The sequence below is a fragment of the Ornithorhynchus anatinus genome, chromosome 16 (assembly GCF_004115215.2).
Source record: "Ornithorhynchus anatinus isolate Pmale09 chromosome 16, mOrnAna1.pri.v4, whole genome shotgun sequence".
NCBI lineage: Eukaryota > Metazoa > Chordata > Mammalia > Monotremata > Ornithorhynchidae > Ornithorhynchus > Ornithorhynchus anatinus.
The window spans coordinates 27,801,883-27,814,145 of NC_041743.1; the positions used below are offsets into that span (position 1 = coordinate 27,801,883).

General features: G+C 42.3%; 1 long non-coding RNA gene across 1 annotated transcript; it reads right to left on the reverse strand.

The window, feature by feature from the left end:
* Nucleotides 1–7,360: 7,360 nt before the first annotated feature.
* Nucleotides 7,361–11,308, reverse strand: LOC114817458. The gene is made up of 2 exons (XR_003765316.2): nt 11,241–11,308; nt 7,361–7,962 (listed from the first exon to the last, which is right to left on the reverse strand). It is a non-coding gene; the product is annotated as an uncharacterized LOC114817458 (long non-coding RNA).
* Nucleotides 11,309–12,263: the final 955 nt, after the last annotated feature.

The following is a 12,263-nucleotide window of genomic DNA, read 5'->3' on the forward strand; positions in this document are numbered from 1 at the left end:
TAATATGTAAAACATGGTACTTAGCAATAGGAAAAGAAAGACCTTATTTTTTTTTCACTTGTCCAACAGTATTATAATCCCATATGGAGTTAGGGTACTTTGAATGGTGAATACTGAATCCCCTCTTTCAAAAAAAGATAGCGATCTAAATTCTCTGAAGTATCAGGGGCCCTCAGGGGGAAAGGATACATTTTTCCATAATTTCTGAAGCAAAAATTGTTGGTTTTTTAAAATGTTTAGTTTAGAAACTTTTGATTTTTCTTTTGAATTTGAACAAACTGGAATTTGGATTTCACTGAATTTTTTTTAAATTCCTACTGGCGATGTTGCAACTAGAAAATTTCTTTAACAGAAACAACAAAACCAAAAATGACAGAATCTTGATGGCTGGCGTGCTTAACTCTTCAGCAGTGGTTTTTTATTCTCCATTACATGTCTTCAAATTGTCTCCCATAAAAACTTAAGTGATACTGTTGTATGAGACATAACCTCTCACCTCTTTCTGCTCACTTGCAACCAAAATAACAAGAGATGAAGCAGTCTGTTGTCAGAAAAATCAAACTGCCTATCTAAAAGTGAATGAAATATATTTACAGTCGTTGATTCCTCCTACCTAAAATCTTAGCGGGAGGCAGACATTGAGCTATGGTTTAAGTTTGCAAGATTTATTATTGCACTTGCTGTGAAAATATGCTCCTCTTCCATGGAGTAATATCCTAATATTGAAATAAGGAATCACTTTCTCAAAAAGGGCTGCCATACATCAGGGGCTTTAAATAAAATAGTAGGTAGGACAGGAAGCAGATCTTTTTTTAAAACTAGATAATAAAAGGAGGAAAAGGATTCTTCATTTTCTCTCTTTTTGGAATGGATAAATGCAGAGACAAGATTCTACTCTTAGACACCAGAAGCTGAGAACAGATCGTGGCTCAGATTAAATCGCTTTAAGATATTTCCTAGTAGGGTGGCCAGAAGCAATGTGTTGATCTGGAGCAAGCCAGCCTGAAATGATGGATACCACGATATTCTTGAAGACCATTAATGTGGTATAGAGCTCAACCCAATTGTTGCCATATTCTATCTTGCAGTCTGCTGAAACCATTCTGTTCTGCTTTCAATCTTTCTACTCTCCACGGTTGATCAGTGTCCTACCTGGGTAGCAGAATTCAGCGACAGCCTTAAATTTGTGTTGTCAGTGAAAACTTATGGTCGTGCAGGGTTTCCAGGCTGTTGGTTGATACCCTACACGACCACAAAGTTTTGGTTTTCTACAGGTTTACTGTTAATCCATAGTGTTGTGCTGAATCTGAATCTGCCCCTCAGTTTTGAAGATGACACTACTGACTGACATCTTTTCCAGGTGTGTGAGTTTGACTGAATGGGCCAGTGACCAACCAGTAGATTTTTCCTGCATGTGTGCACCTAAGGATAGATCATTCCGGAACCTGCGGGCTTGACTCACACAGGGCCAGTCTCTGTTTTTGAGCCCACTTCTTACGGAAAATAGCCGTGTTATTTGTTAAGTGATTACATTGTGCCAAGCACTTTATTAAGAGCTGGGGTAGATATGAGATAATCAGGTCATATTATTATTAGTAGTAGTTCATCTTCCCGCAGAAACGATCTGGGCATGTCACTCCCCTTCTTAAACAACTCCAGTGGTTGCCTATCGACCTCCGCTCCAAACAAAAACTCCTCACTCTAGGCTTCGAGGCTCTCCATCACCTTGCCCCTTCCTACCTCTCCTCCCTTCTCTCTTTCTACCGCCCACCCCGCACACTCCGCTCCTCTGCCGCTCACCTCCTCACCATCCCTCGGTCTCGCCTATCCCGCCGTCGACCCCTGGGTCACGTCCTCCTGCGGTCCTGGAACACCCTCCCGCCTCACCTCCGCCAAACTGATTCTCTTTCCCTCTTCAAAACCCTACTTAAAAATCACCTCCTCCAAGAGGCCTTCCCAGACTGAGCTCCTCTTCCCCCTCTACTCCCTCTGCCATCCCCCCTTTACCTCTCCGCAGCTAAAGCCTCATTTTCCCCTTTTCCCTCTGCTCCTCCACCTCTCCCTTCCCATCCCCACAGCACTGTACTCGTCCGCTCAACTGTATATATTTTCGTTACCCTATTTATTTTGTTAATGAATTGTACATCGCCTTGATTCTATTTAGTTGCCATTGTTTTTACGAGATGTTCTTCCCCTTGACGCTGTTTAGTGCCATTGTTCTTGTCTGTCCGTCTCCCCCGATTAGACTGTAAGCCCGTCAAACGGCAGGGACTGTCTCTATCTGTTGCCGACTTGTTCATCCCAAGCGCTTAGTACAGTGCTCTGCACATAGTAAGCGCTCAATAAATACTATTGAATGAATGAATGAATAGTATTGTTATTATTATTATTGTACTTGTTAAGCACTTACTATGTGCCAAGCACTGTTTTTAATGCTGAGGTAGTTACAAGTTAATCAGGTTGGACACAGTGCCTGTCCCACATGGGGCTCAAACTCTTAATCCCCATTTTCCAGATGAGGTAACTGAGGCCCAGAGAAGTGAAGTGACTTGCCCAAGGTCACACAGCCGACAAGTGGCAGAGCTGGAATTAGAGCCTTGGTCCTTCTGAGTCCCAGACCCATGCTGTCTCCACTAAGGCACACTATCCTGTCGCACATGGGGCTCACAGTTTAAGTAGGAGGGACTAGGATTGAATCCCCATTTTACTGATGATGAAACAGAGCCAAAGAGATGTTAAGTGACTTGCCCAAGGTCACACAGCAGGAAAGTGGCAGAGTTGGGCTTAGAACCCAGGTCCTGTGATTCCCAGGCCTGTGCTCTTTCCATTAGACCATGGTATTTATGAAGTGCTTACTATGTGCCAAGCACAGGTTTAGAGAGATTCTAGATTTAGATGCATTTAGATGCAAGAGCAAAGATTTTACTGGAGGAAGGCAACATTTTTCCTAACCATGGCCCAGTTAATGTTGGTATTTGTTAAGCGCTTACTATGTGCCGAGCACTGTTCTAAGCGCTGGGGTAGACATAGGGGAATCAGGTTGTCCCACGTGGGGCTCACAGTCTTAATCCCCATTTTACAGATGAGGGAACTGAGGCACGGAGAAGTTAAGTGACTTGCCCACAGTCACCCAGGTGACAAGTGGCAGAGCTGGGATTCGAACTCATGAGCCCTGACTCCAAAGCAGTTAGCCACACTGCAGAATGGCAAACAATGCATCTAACAGTGGACTTTTGGCATTAACTGTATAACAGTCAGGGGAGTGGTTGCTATATAGTGAAAATGAATAAGATGTAAATGCAAAATATTCAGATGGAAAAAACTTCATTTATGATCAGTCCCTTTCTAAATCATAAGATTTGGTGCCTGCCAACTCTGCTGTACTGCATTCTCCCAAGCAGTTAGTACAATGCTCTGTACTCAGGACACTTTTTCCCCAGTGCCACTACAAGCGAATGCCTCAAAGAATAAGAAAATAGAGACATCTAGCAGCAAAATACCATTTGTCAAGGAAAGACTGTGTCAATCTTTTAGTGAAATTAGTCATTTACACAAGGCTATTTAGTACCGTATGTGTTGAAAGTTCCACAAGACCTGACTGCAAGTATTTTCTTTTAGAATGAAGAAAATTCTATGCCTCAGCATGAAATGATTCCCTGAACATTAATTCCCAGTTGCAGATTTCTATTACTGCAATTATTCTGAAGAAAAAGAATCTGTCACCTATTGATGACTAATATTGACTTCCTTAAGTGTTGGCTCTCAGCATCAGTTTATATTGGGAGTCAGGGAGAAAAGACAACCATTTCTTAAATAATCATAAATTAGTTTCAAGTTATTTGCTATGACCTGAAAGCCTCTACCCTATGGTCTTAATTCAGAAAAAACCCTCAGGAACGTAAACAATGTTAAGTTCAGCAAACTCCCCAATTCAGTCAGCTCACTTGCAATAACTGTTTAAATTTTATAGGCCATTGCTAGGGCAATAATTCCACTCAAACTCATCTACCCTCTCCCAGGCTGAGCCCAGGGTGGGTCTCACATCATATAGCTTGGCCTAACATCATGCTGGCCCTTTAAAACTGGTGGCTTAGTGAAATCAAGGAGTTCACAGATGATGTGAAGGACAAACACATTGGTAGGTTCAAGAAGAATTTGGTTGAATTAATTAAAGAGAATTAGGAATTTTACATGGTACCACTCACTGAGGTGGATGTCACGAGAGCAGTCGTCTTCCATTTCCACTAAGCATCCTGTTGCCACTGTCAAAGACAGATGACTGGCTTAACCCATTCATGGCACTTCTTGTGATCTCGTGTTATTATAATAGCTGGATTGTAGAATGGGCTCTGGCCATCTTTCTGTGGGTTTCCTATATCAACCCACACCCTAGAGCTTAAAGTGTTCATACACACACACACATACACACAAACACAAAGATTTGTAATTGCTAATTGTAATTGTAAAAACTTTGTTGGCAGTTGATCATCAATCAAGTCATTCCCCCTTTTTTGAGACCTAATGCTTGGTCAGAGCCCCAGTCAGCTAGTCTTTGCTCAAAGGGATCAAGTGTAGAGAACAGGGACAGGCAGAAAGGATGGCTTTCTCCCACGTGGGTGCATCCTCTGGGAGTGTGAGAGGGGAATTCAGCTCTGTATTCAATATCAGGGAACAGTGAAACGGATTTAAGGTGTCTTAAGTCTTAGATAACATGGTATGTTCTCCTACAGGTAATTAAAACATTCAGAGGAAAGATACAGTGATCGGGGATGTCCAAATAGAAATCTTGGAGTTCTGGAGAGTGCAAATGATGTTTCTAATAGGTCTGTGCTTCAGGTCATCATGTTTACAGGAAGGTCATTATGCTTCTTTGCTTTTGAAATCCATTTATTACTTCTAAATCTCCTGTAACCAATTTAGACTTGATGCTGTGTAGTGAAACATTAATGAGATGCTCACGCATAGTCATAGAATTGATCTTATTGCCGCATTCATATTTAATAAGCTTGCTGATTACACTTCTGAGTAACTTAACCCAAGTTAGATAATGTAGAATTTTCTTGTGGGACCACACCTACATTAAGCCCTAGATGATTAATTAAGCCAGCTGAGAGGAACAGAGACCTGTTGACCTGAAAGTTATCCTCAGGAAGTCCTCGACTGAAGAAATTCTGAGTTAAGATGATTGGCACCTATGAAGTTTCTAAATTCACACCCTGTTTCGGCTTTACAACACATCAGTCAAGGGAGGCAGCATGGCCATCTAGCAGAAAGAGCAGGGCTTGGGAATCAGAGGACCTTGGTTCTAAGCCTGGCTCTGCCACTTTTTTTTAAATGGTATTTGTTAAGCACCTACAATGTTCCAAGCACTGTTCTAAGCACTTGTTTGCTCTGTGTTTGCACTTGTGAGATAGGGATACTAGTAGTGTTGTCTACAGTGATGAGAAAGTCAAGAGGAGGATAAGGTTTGGGTGGGAAGATGAGTTCTGAACTGACATGTTTAGTTTGAGGCGTTGGTGGGACATTCAAGTAGAGTCTTAGCTCCAGCCCCCTTTATGGCACCAACTCCACAGGTCGGTGGGGGGTGCATGAGAACTATAGAGAACTTTAAAACCTGGACTGGGGGAGGGATGGGGGAGTTAAAGTGGGTGGGGAAAGTTACCTAATCACAAAGATTCATCAGGGGAGGGTTGAAGAAAAACTTGGTTACTCTATCATGGACCCTCTCCGACTCAATATAAATACATTAATATAGCCATATTACTCATCTACAATTGAATTCACAATTCTGGGTAATTTTGTTAAAAAGTGGGAATCCAAGCTTTATTTGGAACCAATTCAGTATTCAGTAAGCCACCTCAAGGTTTAACGGTTTTGCCAGTGTAGAGTCTTTCTCCAAATGGAAGGGAACAGTTGTTTCATTTCTATTTTTTTCTCCTACTGGGACCACTGACAGTGTTACCAACTTTTCAGAGGGGAATAACATTAATCCTTCAGGAGTTGATTTGCGATCACCCCACTTAGTGCCCGCAGTCACAAGAAGCAGCCTTTGGAGGTCCAGAAGGCAATTCTTCCCAATCCTTTCAAACCTGGGCCACATATGAAGCAGCCAACTAATGGCCAAAGGCTCGATACTATCTCATTAGTAATCCCCTGAGGTCCCTTGCCCTGAAGGCTGCTAGTAAATATTTGAATAGATGATAATATAATTTCCTGGGGATTTGTAGAAAACAATCCCCCTGCATTTTCCTCAGAAACCTCTTAGATTGTGTCAGGAAAGAACAGATGACCAGAGACCTGAGACCTGTCTACCTACTCTCTTGTACTCTCCCTAGCACTTAGTACAGTGGTCTGCACACAGTAAGGGCTCAATAATTACTACTGTCAGTGATGATGATGACCTGGATTAACAATAACCAAAGTCCAAAATATATCACACTGAGAATTTGAAGGACATTAAGCCATTAAAAAGCAACTTCCTGATTGATTTCCTCAAGACATAAATGTCAGGTCTACTTCCTTTCCTTATTTTCTCTAAGTGCATTTGGTAGTGAAAAGCTGTGGCTCCTCCAACTCTTTAGAACTTCTGTTGTAGAAATCATGGTAGAGGTTAAATAAATGTCACCACAAAATTTCTGTGTAGTTCCTCAGGATTTTCATTAATGTTAAAACTAGACTTACAAGCCTCATATTTGGAAAAGGGCTTCCAAGCTGAGTTGTTTAAATTTTGTCAAGAGATGTTTCAACATCTTTTTTATTTCAGTTTGAATTTCCTTAAAGTCAGAGACCTAAGCTCAAATCACAGTGAACGAAGATGAGAAGCGGCCCTGGTTACACCTATTGCAAAGTTTTAGGGACCATTTCCTTTTTTTTTAAATCTAACTCTCTGAAGCAATTCCAGGGATCGATATTCTGTAAAAGCCTTTTAAAATGCAGGTCTCTTGGGGATGAGGAGAAGCTCCAAGTTTGAGCTCACTGAGGTTTCTCTGGCAACTGGAAGAGTAAGTGCAGTAGCTTCCAACTTGGTAGCTGCTGCTCCAGAGACCTGCCCTTAGTGCTGGAACTGGCTTCCTCAACCCTCCTCCCAGCCAAAATAGCCCCCAGGGCCTCTATAGATGCCTGACAATTTCCACAGGATCCTAAGTTCTTTGGTTCTCTCTACCAGGAACTGGAGAGGCTTGGGGACTCCCACAAAGCAAACCCCAGTCCTCCAGGTCAAAACCACCACCCCTTAACTCTCAGATAAGCCCTCCAAACAGCAAGGAGATCATTCAGAAATTAGAGCTTTAACTAACTTGTTAGGAAAATTGATCTAATTGATCTAATCTTAATGAATAAATTAAAGATAAAAGAATTCTGATCCAGATCTCCTTTCCTTTTTTTCAAACACATTCCCCTCATGGGAATTTTCCATTTCGGCCCCCAGAGCCATTTTTGCTTTCTGGCCAAGCATCCTGGTACACATTCCCATTCCCATTCCACTCAGGCTTTGAAATTCCCAGTTTCGGGTTTACGCTGTCCAGATCCTCCCCTCAGAATTTTGGGGAAAGCGGATTCATTCTTGTTCATTCCTCCACCAACAATTCTATTTTCTTTCAAGCTCTCAAGTCTTAATTTGGGATCTGTTTAGCCTTTGGCAAGAATGTTTTCTGCTTCTTGGGATCCAGTCTGTTAGGTGGGAAGTCCATCTGTTGCCTTAAAATCCGTGAGCTCCAAAGCCATCTTAATTTACTTCTTCCATTGCTTGCACCATGTCTTTGACATTTTTTTACTTCCTAATTTATTCAGGGAGAATTGAGTCTTGGCACAGGTACCACTCGATCGCCCTTTGGATTCAGCCATCTTCTTTTGAATATCCACTTGGGTGGTGAAATTCACTTCTAGTCCAAATTCCTTTCCAATTCGGCTCCACCATTTGCCCATAATACAGCCTTCAGCGTAGAGAGATGAGTCACGTTTTCACTACAATAAAAATAATAATAATAATAACACTTATGGTAGCCAGGCACTGTAGTAAGTTCTGAGGGGGATACAAGCAAATTGGGCTGGACACAGTCCCTGTCCCATGTGGGATGCACGGTCTCAATTCCCATTTAAAAGATGAGGTAACTGAGGCACAGAGAAATAAATGACCCGCCCGAAGTCATACAGCAGACAAGTGGCAGACTCGGGATCAGAACCCATGGCCTTCTGACTCTCAGTCCCGTGCTCTATCCACTATGCAAGATTTTCTTCCAGGTAAGTTTGTCGAAATAGTAGCAGTAGTATTCATCAAGCACTATTAGGTGCTATTGATGCCTGTCTACTTGTTTTGTTTTGTTATCTATTTCCCCCTTCTAGACTGTGAGCCCGTTGTTGGATAGGGATTGTCTCTGTTGCCGAATTGTACTTTCCAAACACTCAGTATAGTGCTCTGCACACAGTAAGCGCTCAGTAAATTCAACTGAATGAAAGTGCACAGCCCTGTGCTAAACTCTGGAAAAGAGTGCACAGGTGGGAATGAAACACAGTATCTGGCCCTCAAAAGGCTCACAATCCAAGTATAAAAGTCAGGAGAGAGGAATTGATGACCATAAGGAGAAATGAAAAAGTGAAAACACTAAAACAACATAAGACAAGGTCAAGTATACAAAGTCAAAGCACAAAAGTAGTGAGATTCTGTGACTAGAGGAGCAGATAAGACTCCAGTGTGACTGAGGGGATTATGTCTCTCTGCTTCCTCTATAGAGGTTCACCAGGAAGTTAGCAACTGTGCTTTCATTCACGCAGTCGCTCCTTCAAGAGTTCTGGCTTTGTCAGCTTGATTCCAACTTCATGGAGCATACTGAAAACAGCATTGCATTTGACCTAAGTGAATATTTCTGGCTATTCACTGAAAGCTACATTGTAAGTCTGTTGTAGGGAACATGTCTGTTGACTCTGTTGTAATGTACTCTCCCAAATACTTAGTACAGTGCTCTGCATATAGTTAGCGCTCAATGTATAACACTGTTTGATTTAAAGCAAAAGCAACCAGGATTTGGTGTTCTTGGGAGTTTTCTGTAGCTAGTGGAAGGAATGAATGTGGTCAGTAGCTGAATATAGTAAGGAGCAATCTGTTCCTGTTCTGTTTCCTGCCGGTGTACAGTTTAAAATAATTATTAATGAGGTTCAATATGACCCTGAAGTGTCACTGGATAGGGGTTTCAGTGAGCCTCAGAAAATCTCCTTTGCCCCCAAAAGTTAGTTTTTGTGGAAGCTTATTGATCAGGGTCTTGCATTTGCCCCTTCTGTTTAGGCCATCCCCTCTGAGCTGTTTTACCTCTTGCCCCACTTGATTGCCTCATAACTGTCTTGTTTAATTGAACAAGAGTAATTCCTGTGACTAGAGTCCCTAGAATGGTAGACTACCAGGGGATGGAGTGGGATGATGTCAGATGTGCACGAGGAGGGGGTGGATTTTGAGAGAAGGCAGGAGATCTCTCGAGATACTGCCGGGAAATAAGGGAGAGTTGAAGAAGGGGCAGGAAGAGGGAGGGTCTGCAGAAGGGCAGGGAGATTTATAAAAAGAAAAGTCCTCCGACATATATTTTACTTTAATTCCCAATATCCTTGACCTGCATAAAACAGAACATCAAGGAAACACAGTGATATCCATTTGTATTTACAAGGTGGAAATTTTTTCCATATGTAGGGGCAGAATCTGCATGTGACAGGTGTGATATTGCATGGTGAATAGTCTTTGCTTCAAACTATAAAAATAAGTTGTATTTACAAAAACATACTACTTGGATATGCTGGTGTCCTGAAAACATAAAAATAAATAGAAAAGACTCAATTAGCAGAGCCGAGGTTAGAGACCATGACCTTCTGACTCTCAGACCTGTACTCTCTCCACTCATTGTGTCCTAACCTAGGTGTTTGCTCTCTTGTGGCCCTCACTGCTTACAGATAATTAGTAATTGGTATTTGTTAGGCACTTACTCTTTGCCAAGCACTGTTCTAAGCTCTGGGGTAAATACACATTAATCAGATTGGACACAGTCCCCGTCCCCTGGGGCTCACACTCTTAATCCCCATTTTACAGATGTGGCAACTGAGGTCCGGAGAAGCACTGTACTAAGTGCTTGGAAGACTACAATATAACAGAATTGGTCGACAGGTTCCCTTCCCACAATGAGCTTACAGTCTAGAGGGGGTTAATGGTATTTTTTGAGTGCTCACTGTGTTCAGAGCAGTGTACTAAGCATTTGGAAGAGTACAATACAACAGAGTTGGTAGAGACATTCCCTGTGCACAAGTAGCTTGCAGTCTGGAGGAGGAATTTATAGTCTGGTACTGTAGTACACTTCCCCAAGTGTTTAGAACAGTGCTCTGCACACAGTACGTGCTCAATAAATACCATTGATTGATTGAATTAGGAATTATGGGGGATTTTTGAGGAAGGAAACGGATGTGCCCTGATTAACATTTGAGAAGGATGATCTGGGTCGTTGTAAAACAGAGCGAAGAGAGGAAAGCTGGAGCCAGGGAGGCCATTACTGTAATCTAATCTGCAGGAAATAGAGCAAGCTGAACCAGGCTGGTAGTTGAAAGGATGGAGAGGAAGCACTGGATTTTAGATACATTGTAGAGAAAGAACAATGTCATTTATAATAAGATATAAGAAAATAGGGAAACCACCTTCTAAAAGTTAATTTGAAGAGAAATTAACCTTCTTTTAAACTTTTATAGCCAATACAGAGAAGCTGCATGACCTAGTGGATAGAGAGTGGGCCTGGGAGTCAGAAAGACCTAGATTCTAATTCCTACTCTGCCACTTATCTGCTGTGTGAGCTTGGGCAAGTCACTTCGCTTCTCTGGGCCTCAATTACCTCCTCTGTGAAATGGGGATTAAGACTGGGAGCCCTATGTAGGACATGGATTGTGTCCAACCTGATTAGCTTGAATGTATGTCACTGCTTAATACAGTGCCTGGAACGTAGTAAGCACTTAAGCAAATTTCATTTAAAAAATACGGAGAATCCTGAGAAATTATGTAGTGTGCCAATCAGTCGGTTGTTATGTATTGAATGCTTACAGAGTGGCAAACATTGTACTAGGCGCTTGGGAAAGAACAATACAGTAGAGTTGGTAGTAGCGATATCCCTTGCCACAGGGAGCTCACCGTCTAGCCTCCACGTGAGTCAGTGATTTGCCTGCAAGGGGAATAAAAGAAGGACAAGAGCCCTAGGCCTAGAGCCCATTCCTTGTTCCCTTACCTCTGGTGACTTCCGGCCTCTGAGCCACTCATTGGCAGTCATAACGTCCCATAAAGCTGCTCTGCTGGTAGACTCCCCTTCTCCGATGGCCACCTTGGGTACATAATGAAGAGAAAACTCCAAAATAGTTTTCAACACATATAAACGCCTAACTGAAACCTCTTAAAAAGATGGGAATATGCAGGAAGAAGGAGCCCAAAGTTGAGAACGGGAGCAAGAGAAGGCTTACTCCTTTCCCGCTTCTGACACTTTGTAGGCCCTCAGGGTCCAAGCAGAGGGATGAGGGGGATGATGATCTCACCGGCTATATCCTTTGTGACCCAAGGACCAATTCAATAGGGTGGATGAATCTCCCTATTCCCATGCCAGGAAAGAATGGAGAATCCTCCTGTAGGGAAGCACAATGCCCTAGTGGAAAGAACACAGGGCTGGGAGTCGGCAGATCTAGGTTCTAATCCTGGATGCACCACTGCCTCTTGTTGTGAATTTGGGCAAATCAATTTCTCTGTGCTCCAGTTTCCTCATTTGTTAAAGGGGAAATTAAATACCAGTTCTCCCTCCCCCTTAAACTGAGAGGGGAGGAGCAGAAACTGTGACTGATCTGATTTTATTTAGCACCATGCTTGGCCTATAGTAAGTGTTTAGCAAATGCCATTCTTATAATTATGACCCTGGTCAAGTCACTTACATTCTTAGTGCCTCGGTTTCCTCATCTGTAAAATGGGAATTCAAATACCTGTTCTTCCTCCTACTTAGGCTTGAGTCCCCTGTGGAACAGGGACTGTATCCAACCTGATTATCTCGTATCTACCCCAGTGCTTAGTATGGTGTTTGGCACTTACAGTGTTTGGCACATAGTAAGTGCTTAAAAATGCCATAATTTATTATTATTATCATTATTATTATTACTGGACTGGCTTGGTGGATGTGATTTTGAATTTTCACTCCAGTTCACAACCATCCCTCTTCTCTTTAAAAGGAATTACCACAGTAGGCCACAGCTAACGTGCAGGTAAACTGAAC